Source organism: Carcharhinus amblyrhynchos, chromosome 18 (genome assembly GCF_965287045.1).
Source record: "Carcharhinus amblyrhynchos chromosome 18, sCarAmb.v2.hapA, whole genome shotgun sequence".
In the NCBI taxonomy this organism is placed as follows: domain Eukaryota; kingdom Metazoa; phylum Chordata; class Chondrichthyes; order Carcharhiniformes; family Carcharhinidae; genus Carcharhinus; species Carcharhinus amblyrhynchos.
Genome location: NC_137341.1, coordinates 50,394,233 through 50,411,828, shown reverse-complemented (window position 1 = coordinate 50,411,828; position 17,596 = coordinate 50,394,233). Strand labels below are relative to the sequence as shown.

The window sequence follows — 17,596 nt, the reverse complement described above, 5'->3', positions numbered from 1 at the left end:
ACTGGTGATCTTTATTGCCTACATTCCTCTGCTGTTAAACTATTTGGTAAGTCATCTGTCGTTGCCTGAATACTTCCAAAGTCCTTAATCATTTTAAGAATCGGGCCCTTTGTATTTCATAAAGGGGGGCACGGCACAATCGTTGGCACTGTTGCCTCACGGTGCCCGGGGGCCCGATTTCCGGCTCGAGTCACTGTCTGTGTGGAGTTTGCGTGTTCTCCCCATGTCTGCATGGGTTTCCTCCCACAGTCCAAAGATATGCAGGTTAGGTAGCTTGGCCATGCCAAATTGCCCCCGTAGTGTCAGGGGAGCTAGTTAGGTTATGGAGAATAGGGCCCAGGTGGGAATGTGGTCAGTGCACGTTCCTTGGGTCAAATGGCCTCCTCCCGCACTGTAGGATTCTATATTCATCGAATCTATGATTCTTGGAGCAGGTGGAGGACCTTTGAGCCTGCTCTTCCATTCAGTAAGCACATTGCTTATCTTCTATCTCAATTCCATATTCCTACAAAATCCACATATTCCTGCAAAATCCACACATCCCTTGATTTGATTTGATTTATTATTGTCACATATTATTATACAGTGAAAAGTATTCTTTCTTACGCCCTATACAGACAAAGCCTACTATTAATGAAGAAGAAAGGAGAGAGTGTACAATCTAGTGTTACACTCATAGCTAGGGTGTAGAGAAAGATCAACTTAGTGTGAGATAGGTCCATTAGAAAGTCTGATGGTAGCAGGAAAGAAGCTGTTCTTGAGTTGGTTGGTGTGTGTCCTTCAACATTTGCATCTTTTTCCCAATGGAAGAAGGCAGAAGAAAATATGTCTGGGGTGCGTGGGGTCCTTAATTATGCTGGCTGCATTTTCGAGTCAGCGGGAAGTATAGACAGAGTCAGTGGTGGGAGGCTGGTTTGAGTGATGCGCTGGGCTTTGTTCAGGACCATTTGTAGTTTCTTTTGGTTTTGGGCAGATCAGGAGCTATACCAAGCTATGATACAGCCAGAAAGAATGCTTTCTATGTTGCATCTATAAAAGTTGGTGAGAGTTGTAGCGGACATGCCAAATTTCCTTAAGTCTTCTGAGAAAGTAGAGATGTTGGTGGGCTTTCTTAACTATAGTGTTGGCATGGGGTGGGGTACCAGAACAGGTTGTCGGTGATCTGGACACCTAAAAACTTGAAGCTCTCAACCATTTCTACTTCATTCCCATTGATGCAGATAGGGGCATGGCCTCCACTAAGCTTCCTGAAGTCAATGACTATCTCCTTTGTTTTGTTGACGTTGAGGGAGAGATTATTATCGTTGAACCAGTTCACCAGATGCTCTATCTCATTCCTGTACTCAGTCTTGTCATTGTTTGAGATCTGACCTTCCACAGCGATGTCATCAGCAAACTTGAAAATCGAGTTGGAGGGGAATTTGACTACTGTCATAGGTGCCTAAGGAGTATAGTAGAGGGCTGAGAACACAGCTTTGTGGGGCACCAGTGTTGAGGATGATCGTGGAGGAGGTGTTGTTGCCTATCCTTGCTGATTGTGGTCTGTAGGTTAGGAAATTCAGGATCCAGTCGCAAAGTGAGGAGCCAGTCACAGGCCATGAAGTTTGGAGATGTGTTTCTGAGGAATAATGGTGTTGAAGACTGAGTCGATAATTAGGAGTCTGTCATAGATGTCTTTGTTATCTAGGTGTTCCAGGGTTGAGTGCAGGACCAAGGAGATGGCGTCTGCTGTGAACCTGTTGTGACGATAGGTGAACTGTAATGGATCCTGACAACCTGGGAGGTTGGAATTGATTTGTGGTATGACTAACCTTTCGAAGCACTTCACAAATGATGGATGTCAGAGCTACCAGCCGGTAGTCATTAAGGCACACTGCTTGGCTTTTCTTTGGTACCGGGGTGATGGTCGTCTTCTTGAAGCAGATAGGGACCTCAGATTGTTGTAGAGGGGTTGAAGATATCTGTGAATACCCCTGCCAGCTGGACTGTGCAGGATCTGAATGCTCATCTGTGGGTTGATTACTTTAGTATCCAAAAATCTGTTGACCTCTGTCATGAATATACTGAACGGCGGAATACTCACAGCCCTCTTGAGGTAGAGAATTCTAAGGAATTACAACTATTTGAGTGAAAAAATTTTCATTCAGCCTGAAAAGGCTGACCTCGGTTTTGAGATTCCCCAACCTGGGAAACGATTCTCTCAGCACATCTAAATAACTTGCTTTGAAGGTCTTGTTTTCTCTCAAATTATTCTATTTGTGCCCTTGTTGATGGTTAATCATCTTTGCTTTCTAATAATTCAGGGTTCCTTAGTGCTCTGCCCTGTCTCCCATTCTATTCCTTACTCTCATTAGCCTCCACTCAACACCCAATCCTAGTCATTCTTTTGATGGTTGTTTTCTGTACATTAATCAGATTCTTTCAGATTGTGTACCTTCAGTAGACAAAGTGCCTCTGCAGCGCTATAGCTGAACAACTCAATTTGATTTCCTCCATGCCCTTCTAAGAGCTTGGCTTTCTGTAAACCCATGGGAAAAAGTAGATTAAAAAAAATTATTACCACTTTGTATTTGTTTTATTTGCCTTCTCACATTTGCTGTTTTTGTACAAGACAAAACACAATGGAAAATGCAGCTATCAAACGCTGAAGATAGTTGCGGGATTTTTTTTAGGACTATTGCTGGTTTTAATCTACGTGAAGTTTGGATTCCCTACGAAAAGAAAATAAATATACATTTGGGAAGTAAGGTTATGCACCCCAGGAAAGGACAATTGATTAAGCTAGTGTGTGAAGATATTAAATAATTGTGTTCAGTGCTAGCTGTAGAAGGTCTGTTAATGCCATATATTTAAGAAAATATTTGGCCTTCCTGCCCATTGCAAAGCGATTATAATTCCGTAAACTATATTTCATTGTTTTGAAGGTAGCTATGCGTATTAAAAACGAAGATTTTTTTGCCAGACCATAAACTTTGGGGTTACATTAAGAAAATACTAGCCTCTTGGTAATCTTCTGTCAGTAAATTTAAACACAGTAAAACATATTGGAAAGCTCAGACTGGAAACTTTAACTTGCCCTCCTGTCCAGCCAAACTTTGAAAAGGCTCATTGGAAACATAATGTAGGCTTCTGGGCCACAAGCTTCTTTTACGGCTAGAAGTTCATAAAATTGGATTTACTGCTCGTGTTTCAACAGACGAGATGTTATGCAACTTTATAAATGGCAAGATCCGAGTAGAAAAATATTCTTTAATTGAAATATAATCTGCCTTTAGAACTGTAACTTTTATATGTTACTTTGAAAATTATACGAATCATCAAACTGTTCACTTATCGTAACTGTAGTAAGTTAAATAGACAAGCTTACTAGTTGCACGTTTTTGCCAGGTTGGCCAGTTTTGCCAGTTGGTATGACAAAAAGTACAAACTTCTCAACTTTAGTGGAAAGAAAATTATGCCAGGTTTACATAAATTGTCTCAACAGTTTTTTTTTACAGTTCTTTTATAGCTGTTATCTGCACATGCCAAATATCACAGCAACACACAGATACTCTCAGTAAATGGACTGTTTCCAGAGAACCTTTAAAACCATTCTGACAGCCCGAAGGTAAATGAGGCAGGTGGTGACTGTAGTACAAATGTATGGCACATATAGGATTAACATAGGACTTGGACAGTACCGCCAATACAGCAATGTAACAGAACACATAACCTGCACCAAGGGGTCAGTCTAATGTTGGACAGAGCATGTGTACAAACCAGCATGGAGACAGTTTTCTATCTTGAACCTTTTAATGTATGTGCACCGTTCTTGTAGTTTTAATTACAGACATTTAGTCCACTTTAGACTACGAAGACTTCATTGAGACTCAGTGAATGGTATCCACCACCCTCCAGCATTGACCAAATCTCCCAATTTTTCTCACTTCCTTTAAGACATACTCCCAAACCTTCCCTTACTACTAACCCATGGAGCTGTTTGAGATCAGCAATGTAGGAAGTTGTAGGTGTAGAAGTTGTGATTATCACTTTGTGGTGAGTTCTGCTGGAATGCTGCGTAAATTATTTTGATCAATTGGTGATCAGCTTTCTGAGTATACAAAATTACTCAGTTGACATTGTTACCTGCTGCATATCTGTAAATCCCTACTTTTTGCTTTGACTATTCATTCTACCTTCTCACAAAACCTATTCCATGGAGGTGACAGAAGGATTTATTGCATAATAACTGCATGAAATTAATTCAGAAAACATTATACTTCATAAATGCATTCGAAATGTTTTGCCTGCATAGGCTTGCCCCTGTTTCTGGGGAACTTTGACTTGGAGGCTGCATTTTCTGCTTTGGTGTAGCAGGAGCTTATCTGCTTAAAGAGGCTCAGCCACATGATGTATCTCCCAGTACACCTGCTTCTCTGATGACTGTCTGACTATAACTTCTATGACAGCTAAATGTTGATTGATACCTGTGATTGAGTATAGGTGCTAGACTCTCAAACGGGAAGTTGTAGCACTGAATTAGACTGCACCTAGCTAGTTTTACTGTCATTGTTTCTGTTAATGATAATTCTGGTGCTTTGAAGACATTTCTAAATTTTCTGGTAAGACGAACAATTTTGTTCTTCCAGGTACATCCTACTGATTGGACATCAGGTCCAAGGGCAAACAAGTCTGAGAACGGCAGCTATTAGGTATTAAATAGGTGAGTGTCTATTTCTCAAGTTCCAGATTGTTAATATCAAAACATAGTACCACATTCCACCAACAGCTGTGCTCCGCTCCTGTCCCTCTTTTATTTTTGATTTGATTTATTATTGTCATATGTATTAGTATACTGTGAAAAATATTATTTCTTGCATGCTATACAAACAAAGCATACCATTCATAGAGAAGGAAAGGAGAGCATGCAGAATGTAGTAATACAGTCATAGCTAGAGTGTAGAGAAAGATCAGCTTAGTGCGAGGTAGGTCCATTCAAAAGTCTGATGGCAGCAGGGAAGAAGTTATCTTTGAGCGGGTCAGTACATGACCTCAGACTTTTGTTTCTTTTTCCTGATGGAAGAAAGTGGAAGAGAGATTATCCGGGGTACTTGCGGACCTTAATTATGCTGGTTGCTTTTCTGAGGCAGTGGAAATAAACAGAGTCAATGGATGAAAGGCTGGTTTGCATGATGGATTGGGCTACATTCATGACCTTTTTGTAGTTTCTTGTGGCCTTGGGCAGAGCAGGAGCACATACCAAACTATGACACAACCGGAAAGAATACTTCCTATGGTGCATCTGTAAAAGTTGGTGAGAGTCGTAGTGGACATGCCAAATTTCCTTACTCTTCTGAGAAAATAGTGGCATTGGTTCTCGTTCTCGAAAAATTGACAGATGATGCAGATATTGACCGCATGTTTAACAGCGAGTAAGATAGCTGTACACTGCAGGAAGATATCAATGGACTGGCTAGATGGGAAAAATAGTGGCAAATGGAATTCAACCCAGTGACATGTGAGGTGATGCATTTAAGGAGGTGAAACAAGGCAAGGGAATACATAATATATGGGAGAATAATGAGAGGTTTGGAGGAAGTGAGGGTCATTGGTGTGAATGTCCACAATTCTGAAGGCAGCAGGATAGGTTGATGAGGTGGTTAAGAAGGCAGATGGAATCCTTCCATTTATTAGCCAAGGCATAAAATATAAGAGCACGGAGGTTATACTAGAACTATATAAAACACTAGGCCACAACTTGAGTAGATTGTGCAGTTCTGATCCCCTCATTACAGAAATTCTGTCATTACATTGGAGAGGACAGAGAGGAGATTTACATGGATGTTGCCAGGACTGGGAAATTGCAATGATGAGCAAAGGTTGGATAGGCTGGAGTTGTTCTCCCTGGAACAGGAATAGCTAAGGGGAAATTTGATTGATATCTACAAAATCGACAGGGGTCTGGATAGAGTACTTGGGAAAAGGCCCATTTACTTTAGCAGAGAGGTCAGTGACTGTGGGGCAGAGATTTATAATGATTGATACAAAGAATACAGGGGAAATAAGGATTTTTTTAACTCCAAAGGGTTGTGTGGATCTGGAACTCACTGTCTGAGAGGGCAGTAGAGGCAGAAGGCCTGAACTTATTTAAAACGTATCTGGATCTGCATCTCAAGTGCAGTAACCTGCTGGACTCTGGACCAAATGATGGAAAGTGGGATGAGGGACAAAGATGTTTCCCCTCATGGGAGAGTTTAGAACCAGAGGACATAGCCTCAGAAAAAGGGGTGGCAATTTAAGACTGAGCTGAGGAAGAATTTCTTCTCTCAACAGTTGAGAGTCTTTGGAACTCCTTAAAGACAGAGTCATTGTCTATATTTAAGGTTGAGATGGATAGAATTTTGATCAATAAGGAAATCAAGATTTACAGGGAAAGGACAGGAAAATGGACATGAGAAATGTCACATCAGCCATGATCCTATCAAGTTCCAGGGGCTAAATGACCTGCTCCTGTTCCTATTTCTTACGGTATTATGAGTGGCTCATTTTTCAGCTAGCACAGACACAATGGGCCAACTGGCCTCCTTCTGTGCTGTAAACATTCTATGATTCTGTGATTAGGACTAGGGGGCACAGCCTCAAGATAAAGGGGGGGCGGTTTAGAACAGAGTTGAGGAGGAACTTCTTCACTCAAAGGTGGTGAATCTCTGGAATTCTCTGCCCGTTGAAGTGGTGGAGGCTGCCTCGCTAAATATTTTTAAGACGCGGGTTGATGGGTTTTTGATAAGCGAGGGGATTAAGGGTTATGGGGAGAGGGCGGGAATGTGGAACTGAGCCACGACAGATCAGCCATGATCTTATTGAATGGCGGGGCAGGCTCGAAGGGCTAGATGGCCTACTCCTGCTCCTATTTCTTATGTTCTTATGATTCCCTCCCCACGTCCCACAAACTCTGTTACCTGACTTGGAATGGGATCATTGTAAACATCAAGGCCTTAATTCTCCCATCCCATCCACCACTGGAATTTTAGCGGGCGGGTTGTGGGCAATGTGAAACCCCATTGATGTTCTGGTGGCAATTTCTGGCTTTTGGACCAGCGCGGCCAGAGAATTCCGCCCCAAAACTCTACTCAGACATCAAATAGCTTGAGGGCAATGCTGCTTTAAAAAAAATCAGCCCATACAAAACAAAAAATTGTTTAATGCAGGAAATTATTTAATGCTTTTCTTTGTTCTGGGACGTGTTGCTGAAATAGATGCAGTGTATTGTTTTCATGATATATATTTAAACTGACTTTAATTAAAGAGCACTTTGCTGGCCAGGACCTGACAACATTTAGCTTTGCTAAAATCCATAGTTTTAACTCTAGCATTTTCTTGCATCTTAAACAAAATCCTCTGTTGGCTCCAAAATCATTACCAACTCTTAGTGCTTGTTCATCAAAATGATGTGGAAAATGTCCTTCTGTTATTAACCACTCCTGCCAGTAGCGTGAATGGCTCAAAAATTAATGCAGCAATATTCATAGAATTCAATACTCCCCCACACCACCAAAATAGTGTCTATTTCTTTTGACATTGGAATTTTCCTAACTATTGTAATTCCGCGCTCCATGGCTCACAGCCATTGAATAATGTCTATTTCCATGCAGTATAGAATCATTTGTTTTCCCTGCACCAGAGAAATGTATCGGGTATCACACAACCCACTACATACGGTAACCCACAACACTGACAGTTATCAAGAAAAGTCATAAGCTCATAGCTCTCATCTGTTTACACTGGCTCAAGCTAGAAATTCAAATCCTCATGAGCTTTTATACTGCTGGTAATGTCTTGGTGTGATAACATGTCACAATACTCTGGTTAATTTTAATTAAGAAGTAACACGTTGACCCATGAAGTCATCTTGTAAATTGCTGTTCCATCCTTTCTCAGCTGGTTTCTTGTATTTGTATGTCTCCTTATCACTTCCTGATTGTTTGACTCAGTGCCCAGAACACACCATGTCTGTTCTTGCAAATTGAGTCTGCTCATGTCTGTTCACAGTTTCTAATCTTGTCCTCACCATGACCCCTTTGGATCTGCAATAAAAGCTAAGTCCTTTGTTTTATAATGTGTGTAAGTGCATTTAACGCTGAAAAATGTTTAATAAAATTACTGGAATTACCAGGGTCTTTCCAACTGGCCCATCCCCCCATCTGCACAAAAAATGGCGGCTACCGCAGGATATAATTCCTTGGTTGTCACTCGTGAACAAAAACAGTTGATGTTGACAGACTAATCAATAAGGAGGACACTGGCGCTGAACCCTATGCATGGGGTGGCACAATGGTTAGCACTGCTGCTTCACAGTGTGAGGGACTGGGTTCATTTCCTGGCTTGGATCACTGTCTGTGCGGAGTCTGCTCCCCGTATCTGCGTCGGTTTCTTCAAGTTTCCTCCCACAGTCAGAAAGTTGTGCTGGTTAGGTGCATTGACCATGCTAGATTCTCCTTCAATGAACCCAAACAAGCATGGAGTGTGGCGACTAGGGGATTTCCATAGTAACTTCATTGTGGTGTTGATGTAAGCCTACTTGTGACACTAATAATTAAACTTTAAACTTAAAAAACACAGGTATGCACACACACTTTCTCCAACAGATATCACTGTCAGCGACCAACTTGAACAAGTACACCACTCCTGTAACTCTATTCAGTAGTGTAGAAGACTGTGTGCCAAAGAAGCAAATCCATGTGTTTCTTAAGCAGAATAAAAAGTCTGACAACACCAGGTTTAAGTCCAGCCGATTTATTTGATAGTAAACTCACAAGCTTTCGAGGTTTCCCTCTTCTTCAGGTGAATGGAGAGTTCTGGCCTCAGACAGAGCATATAAAGTACAGACAGTTTACAGATTACTGATTAGAATGCGAATCTTTACACCTAACCTGCTGTTCAAGTCCTAAAGTGGCCGACAATGTGAGTGGAAGGAGCACTTCCTAAGCGGAAGCCATGGATGAACAGGAATATCCAATGCTTGCTGAAGTCCAGGCCTGAGGTGTTCAAATCAGGGCAATACAAGACTTATACAAGAAATCCAGGTACAATCTACTGAGATCCATCAAAAATGCCAAAAGACAGTACTGGACCAAGCTAGACTCCCAGGCTAGCCACACACATTCCCACAGATTGTGGCAAGGTCTGCAAGACATAACAGGCTACAAGATGAAGGCATGTAGAATGGTTGGCACCCCACCCTAATAAACTCAATACATTCTATGGCAGTTTTGAGCGAGAGCACACCCTCCACCCTGGAAACTTTGGCTGAACCGATATCCAGGGTGCCCATTGCCAACATCAGATCAGTCTTCTCAGAAGTCAACCTACAGAAAGCGACTGGCCCGGATGGGGTACCCAGACGAACACTCAGATCCAGTGTGGATCAGTTGGCGGAGGTATTCGTAAACATCCTCAACCTCTCTTTACACCAATCTGAGATCCCTATCTTCTTCAAGAAGATGACCATCATCCCTGTACCAAAGAAAAAACAGGCAGCACGCCTTAATGACTATCGTCCGATGGCTCTGACATCCATCATTATGAAGTGCTTCGAAAGGTTAGTCATGGCATGAGATAATTCTGGCCTCCCAGATTGCCTGGATCCACTGCCCGTTCTGGTTAATAAATAAACTACCGCTGTAACAAGTCCACAGCAGATGCTATCTCCTTGGCCCTACATCCAACCCTGGAACACCTAGACAACAAAGGCACCTATGTCAGATTCCTATTACTGACTACAGCTCAGCCATTATTTCAATGAAACTCTTCTCCAAACTCTGTGACCAGAGGCTCAGCTCCTCTCTCTCAAACTGGATTCTTGACTTCCTAATCCACAGACCGCAACCAGGATAGGCAACAACACCTCCTCCACGATCATCCTCACTACCAGTGCCCCACAAGGATGTGTCCTCAGCCCCTTACTATACTCCTTATACACCGATGACTGTGTGGCCAAATTCCCCTCCAATTCAATTTTCAAGTTTGCTGATGACACCACCGTGGTGGGTTCGATCTCAAACAATGATGAGACAGAGTACAGGGAAGATGGAGAATCTGGTGAACTGGTGCGACGATAATAATCTCTCCTTCAATGTCAACAAAATGAAGGCGATAGTTATCAACGTCAGGAAGTATAGTGGAGAGCATGCCCCTGTAAACATCAATGGGGATGAAGTAGAAATGATCGAAAGCTTCAAGTTTCTGGGTGTCCAGATCACCAACAACCTGTCCTGGTCCCTCCACGCCAATGCTATAGTTAAGAAAGCCCACCAATGCCTCTACTTTCTTAGGAGGCCAAGGAAATTTGGCATGTCCACTACGACTCTCACCAACTTTTACAGATGCACCATAGAAACAATTCTTTCTGGTTGTGTCACAGCTTGGTATGGCTCCAGCCCTTTCCAAGCCACAAGAAACTACAAAGGGTCAAGAATGAAGCCCAGTCCATCATGCAAACTAGCCTGCTATCCATTGACTCTGTCTACACTTCCGCTGTCTCGGAAAAACAGACAGCATAATTAAGGACCCCATGCCTCCTGGATATTCTCTCTTCCACCTTCTTCCGTCAGAAAAAAAGATGCAAAAATCTAAGATCACGTACCTACCGACTCAAGAATAGTTTCTTCCCTGCTGCTGTCAGACTTTGATTGAACCTACCCCACATTAAGTTGATCTTTCTCTACACCCTAGCTATGACTAACACTACAGTCTGCGTCCTCTCCTTTCCTTCTCTATGAACGGTATACTCTGTATAGCATGCAAGAAGCAGTACTCTTCACTGTATACTAATACATGTGACAATAATAAATCAAACCAAAAGGTGCTAAAACAATTGCAACCCTCGATTACTGCTCAATCTGTAACCATTCAAACCCAAAATCTGCCATTCTATATAGCGTGTACCAAATCTAATGGTGCCTTTAGCCACTGGACCATTGAAGGAATCCAAAATATTGTCTTTATGAACATGTTTTTACACAATTCGGATCAGCCACTGTACACTTTTCATTCATATTTGTCCTGCATTTTCTGTGCAATAACGAGAAATGTGTTTGGTGGTAAGGAACTCGGGCAATGTGACTTGCAAAGGAAAAATTAATGAGCTTTGGAAGACTGCTTCTGGTTTGCAGATTCCATTAAAAATCTGCCTGGTTGTTAGCATCAATTACCACAGCTGCTTTGTGTTACTGCTGCTTCCACAAAGAAAATAAACATTTTAAATACCTTTTTGAAGGGAAATTTCAGGACCCTTTGGCTAATATTGACTACGTTTGACTTTGCAACGCCGACAGAATTCTGCCACATGCATGGCCATAACTATTCAAATCTATTTTTGCAGGTTGTTTACTTTTCTTCTGGTGCCCTATTGCTTTATTGCTGCTCTGTTAGATGGGGTGATTTAATAATCTAAAATGTACACTTTCTTTTAACTCACCAAAAGAGAAAATGCTGGAAAATCTTAGCAGGTCTGGCAGCATCTGTAAGGCGAGAAAAGAGCTGAAGTTTCGAGTCCAGATGACCCTTGGTCAAAGTTGACAAAGGGTCATCTGGGCTTGAAAGGTCAGCTCTTTTCTCTCCTTACAGATGCTGCCAGACCTGCCAAGATTTTCCAGCACTTTCTCTTTTGGTTTCAGGTTCTAGCATCTGCAGTAATTTGCTTTTATTTCCTTTATTCAGCTCATTATACTTTATTACTCTTTTTATGAGGGAAAATTTGCTCTAATGACGATTAAGATCCTTTATTAGAGAGATTAACTTTCTGGGTTCTACTTCTTTTGAATCGGACACAAGCTGCTATTTCCAACTGGGCCATAAGTATTTCAGGAGTGGTCTCTTTAGAAGGTCTGTTTATGGAATTTACATTTGAATTGTTTTGCCTTCAGAGATGTAAGTGGAGAACGCAGCACCAATCTGCCTTTTCATGTTACTTGGGGCTCTAATAAACAACTACTTCCACATTTACCTAATGCTGTAGTAAAGCCAATGTATCTCCCAGTCCACAGTCCTCACACAGTTGACAGTAGCACTGAAGTAATCCTTTAACTAAAAGGCATTTAAAATGTACCAAACCATTCTACTCTGCCAGTCTTTAAGAAAAGCTAAAGAGCAACAGCCGCGATAATCCTTTTTGAGTCTAAATATGGACTCAATGATAATCCTATTTTCCTTGTCTTTGCAAGTTTCTGGTATTTCAATAGGAAACATGTCCTTGCCATCTGCAAGGAAATTCAAGTGGAAAACCTAATCAGTACAAAATCATGGGTATTCACAAAGCAGTTCATTTTATCAAGGTTCATCTTGTCTAGGTTCGAGAATACCAATACCTATCAAAATAGATGTCCTTTGTCAGGGCTAGAGGTAACATTTTTAGTAGCAAGCAGCTTGTAGATTGAGGTCCTACGGTACAAATTGAAAGCAGTGTTATATAACTGCAAACTGTTTACCCTGTAGTGCTGTCTGCCTTACTCACATATGGATTAAAGGGTTCATTACAGTTGTATTCTGTGTGGATTTGGCATTCTGAGAGGATATTAGATTACATTTGGGTGATTATTAGCTAGTCTATTGAAGAGAAGCTGAAAGCAATAACTCTGGCATTGGTGATATTGAAAGTCTACCAAGTAGGACATTAATGACTTTACACACACAATAACCTGCAATATAAGGCTTGGAAACAAATGTAAAGTGTTTCTTCATAGTCTGCTTTCCAATTTAAGCATAAATACAAAACATCAGCTGAGATTTGGATTTATTAATGTGTAGTTTGTTAGTACAGAACTTGTACTGAAATAACTAAAATCTGAGACATACTGCTGAAGCTTTTTGCTTTGCATTCATCAGGACAGACACAAGAATACCAAATTTCAAAGGGAACAACAATTTATACTGCATGAGAAAATGATGCTGACTGGTTGGCGAGCAGATTGTAATTAGTTGAGGCGTTGCCTTGGAGAGTGCACCAGGGAATATTTATCCCCTAAGCTTTTGTTCAAATTCAAAAAAAAGCAAGTTGACTCTGATTGAAGTAAAGTTTGTTTATTTATTAGTGTCACAAGTAGGCTTACATTAACACTGCAATGAAGTTACTGTGAAAATCCCCTAGTTGCCACACTCCAGTGTCTGTTCGGGTACTTTGAGGGAGAATTTAGCACGGCCAATGCACCTAACCAGCAGGTCTTTCAGACTGTGGGAGGAAACCGAAGCACCAGGAGGAAACGCACACAGATACGGGGAGAATGTGCAAGCTCCACACAAACAGTGTTCGAGACCAGAATTAAATCTGGGTCCCTAGCATTGAGGCAGCAGTGCTAACCACTGTGCCACCATGCCCATGATGTTGAGAGAGAAGTGAATGTCAAACCTTTAAGAATGCTCTCTTCTATCTCTCACTTTGGATACTTATTCTGCTTTAATAGCCAGGATAGCTGCAGTGAATAGGATGAAATCGGGTGATGAAGCCCAACACCATCTTGCTTAATGGCATAACCTTTCTTGTCCTTCTGCCTTCATTGGGACCATCACTGGCCTTTCCTTCCCACTCAGTACAAGCAAATGCTAGAGGGACCCATTTTTCAATCCCAGTTTTCTCCTGTCTGCCCCTGTTTCTTCTATTCTCTGGGACTCCGAAGAGAATTATGTAATAATTATTCAGTCCGAGGATTATTTACATTGCTATTCCTAGCAATTGATCAAAGTCCAAGTCACCATAGCATCTCATTTGCCGATGCTCATCAATGTATGCTTAGCCTGACAATTAGGACCCTGTACTCAATCTAATTTACCTTTGAACTGCTTCATTTGAACTTGGTCCTATTACATCACTACCTTTATCTTCCTGGGATTTCTGGTGAAAATTCATTTCAGCCTATCATGATTATCACCCTTGACCCAGGAACATGGGCAGGGTCAGGACTTGCACCCTACTGAAGGGGAAAGATCAGGGACACCCAGTCCTATGTAGTGCCATTCAAACGAGAATTGCTGTTCTTGTGAAATAACCTGTGAATTGCTTGTGACGATCTTGCATGTTTCATTGGGTCATAACTGCCTAAGAATGAATGTTGCCAGGGAATGATATTTTGAAGAGAAAAAGCTTGGAGGTTGGAAAATTGAGCTGCATCCTACAGATCTATTATCTTTTGGTACAACAAAACAGCTTGTTCACTCATGCTATTAATGTGTGTAATTTAATACACCAGGGTTTCTTTGAGGGAGTTTGGCTTGTTACTGAGGCACATTGAAGTCAACTGTATAGTAATTGGTTTGCAATTACCTCAGGCTAGAAAGAAGAAACAGACTAAATTTAAAAGTTTTAGTGTGGTTTGGTTGGCTGGAGGGCGAAGTGAAGGAGTGCAGTAATTGTAGAGAAATTCATCAATTTTGTTTCAGTTGCAATGAAAGCAGCAGCAAAAAATTCAAAATAAATGTGATTAAAAACTTGTTGGGGGGAAGGCAGGGCGATCGCAGGATGGGAGAGGAATGGAGAGGGTGATTGTTGGGTGAGGAGGGTGATTTGCAGGAGGGGAGAAGAGTGGGGAAGGTGGTTACAAGAAGAGGGAGGGGTGAGGAAGGTGAATGCAGGAGGAGGGAGGGTGAGGAAGAGTGATTGCACGAGGAGGGAGGGATGGGGAAAGTGATTGCGGAGGGGGCGGGGTGGAGGAGGATAGGATGGGGGGTGTTGGTTTTTGGGGTTGGTTATTAAAGAGGTGGGGTAAAGGGGGTGAGATTGTTGGGGAACAGCGTGGATGGGGTTCAGTTCTGTCAAATCCCTACTCCTCTTTTCCATATCCCAAACTTCTGCAATGAGCCTGTGTTCACCCATCCCATGCCAACATCTCCAGAAGAGACAGGGCTGGCAAAATGATTTCACCAGTTAGAAATCACGCCAGTTATGCCAGCTCAACGTTCATCTGGAACTGTAAGTATCTTTGTGCCCAGATCATACTCTGGTGAGAGTGGAGCCAAAACAGTCCACAAGGCACTTTGCTAATGGCGATTGATCACAGATTGAATAATAAACTACGAGGAAAGCAGAAACTTCAAAACTGAAACCTGCAATGCTACTTCTGGGAAGCATTTGCCCCCTTAGGTACATGTCAGACATAGCCTGGAAACCCACTCAATTGGTATAAAGAGCCCAATGTTGGGATTTGGGGCAAGAACAAGGAAAGACTGTATGGTGCAGTTTTGGTGGTGGCTGGGCCCTCAAGAATTTTTGAGCCTTACTTTGCTGCATTGTTCTGATTTTAATTTTGCTGCACTTGCACGCAGTGGGTCACCAAAGGTTAAATTAGTCCTTCCCCCTCCCCCCACACACACAATTTTTCAATCAAAATACAAGAGTGCAATAAAAATTGTTACACTTGTTTTCTACTCGCTGAGCTGTGGGGAACCTAAAAAATTGGGACGATTCTGTGACACTGCATGTGGCATTCTATCAATTGAATAATATGAAATTCCTTGCTCTTTCTATGTTTTGTCAAAGTCTTTTCCCCTTTTCCGGTTTTCTCCCCTCTGGAGATGAAGCTGACACCTAACCTGGACTTCCATCTTCACATACCCTTGGTCCAAATGACCATTTTTCTGATAGCCAAACTGGTCAATCGTGGAGCATGTCCCATCCAATCAGAAGCAGATTTCCTCTTCTTTTTCCAGTTCCGAGACAGAGGCCACGTGTTCGAGCTGCTGTCCTGGTCAAGGACAGATAACTTGGTGATTACCAGGATTGGGCTTTGGACCTTGCCACCAAAGGGCGAATATTATGTCTACCTAATGAGCCGTTGGAGAGCTTTTCTGATATTTTAAGTTAGTTACAGAACATTAGTGCTGCCCCAGACCAGCACTCTTGCAAACTCTACGCATAATTATTTCTGTAAAATAACTGCAACCTATGAAAGCGCTCACTGACTCAGATTTGTTACTGACGTCAAATATGTTGGCCATTTTCCAAGTTTCGTAGCCAATATGGCAGGATTCCAAGAGCTGGAATGGGAAGATTTTTCCTAACTCATTTCTCTTTGAGTAAAAGGAATAATATAAACTAGAAATGCTTCCACTGTCAATCTGGTATAGTGCATTAAAGATACTGGCCAGTTTTCTAGTTCCAACAAAGAATGAAGTTTGAGTAGCTTATGAAATCCCAAAATGTTTTTTCTTTTGCTTTACGCTCATCAGAGTTTTAAGATAATATTAATATTGGACACCAAAATACTTTTCACCTGAATCACTGTCGGCAACATCCACCAGTTGTAATTTTGACTATTGTTCCAATCAACATCAGACAGCCCCTATTGTATCAATGTCACATTATCATCGCCCACTTCTCAATGCCTGACCTCCCAGACTAAAGTAATTAAATTTGACACGCTAGATGCTTTAAGCTATGAAATCATGGCTGTAAGATATGTCCTAAACTACAACTTATTCATTCCTTGTGCATTATCAAAGTAATTGGCAAAGATGCTTCTCGGGTATCCTGGTTTTTTAGAACATAGAACACTACAGCACGAACAGGCCCTTCGGCCCACAAGTTGCTCTGATCACATCAATACCTACCAATCCATAGACCTATCTATAACCCCCAATCCCATTAAATCACATATACTCATCCAGAAGTCTTTTAAAAGACCCCAGCGAGTTCACCTCCACCACCACTGACGGCAGCCGATCCCATTCACTCACCACCCTCTGAGTGAAAAACTTACCCCTAACATCACCTCTGTACTTGCTTCCCTGCACCTTAAATCTGTGTCCTCTCATAGCGACCATTTCAACCCGGGGAAATAGCCTCTGAGAATCCACCCTATCTATTCCTCTCAACATTTTATAAACCTCTATCAGGTCGCCTCTCAACCTACGCCTCTCCAGGGAGAAGAGTCCCAGCTCCCTCAACCTTTCTTCATAAGGCATGCCTCCCAATCCAGGCAACATCCTTGTAAATCTCCTCTGCACCCTTTCAATAGCTTCTACATCCTTTTGCTGAGTCTTAGAAAATTTACATTCACCTGTCAGCTGTGGCTCAATCATGCATACAATCTCTACAGTGCAGAAGGAGGCCATTCGGCCCATTGAGTCTGCACTGGCAACAATCCCACCCAGGCTCTATGCCCAAAACCCCACATATTTATCCTGCTAATCACTCGAACCTGCACGTCCCAGGACACTAAGGGGCAATTTAGCATGGCCAGTCAACCTAACCTGCACATCTTCGGAGTGTGGGAGGAAACCAGAGCACCCAGAGGAAACCCATGCAGACACAGGGAGAATGCGCAAACTCCACACAGACAGTGACCCAAGCTGGGAATTGAGCCCAGGTCCCTGGGGCTATGAGGCAGCAGTGCCATCTATCGCACCCTTGCCTCTTAAGTAATGGCCTGAAGTCTCATTCCAGATACTTGTGCACAAACTCTGCTTTCGTAATCTTAGAGAGAACTGCGCTATTGGGAGTGCCACCTTTTGAATCAAATGTCAAACTCTGCCTACCCTACTGAAGGAGCATGATCGGAGGAAGATTGAGGGCGTTTTCCCATTGTCCTAGCCAACATAACCATCCCTCAACCAACATAACCAAAATAGA

At 42.1% G+C, this 17,596-nt stretch overlaps 1 protein-coding gene across 4 annotated transcripts in view; it reads left to right on the top strand.

Moving 5' to 3' along the window:
* The window catches only part of mrtfba (myocardin related transcription factor Ba), a 290,456-nt gene that overhangs the window by 115,532 nt on the left and 157,328 nt on the right, over nt 1-17,596 (top strand). For 3 of the 4 annotated variants that reach the window (XM_080206999.1, XM_080207001.1, XM_080207003.1), the window contains exon 4: nt 4,629-4,702. The exons of the other annotated variant lie outside the window; for it this stretch is intronic. The gene's annotated coding sequence lies outside the window, so the exon portion shown is untranslated. The remainder of the gene's footprint in view (nt 1-4,628; nt 4,703-17,596) is intronic. 4 annotated transcript variants of the gene reach the window in all.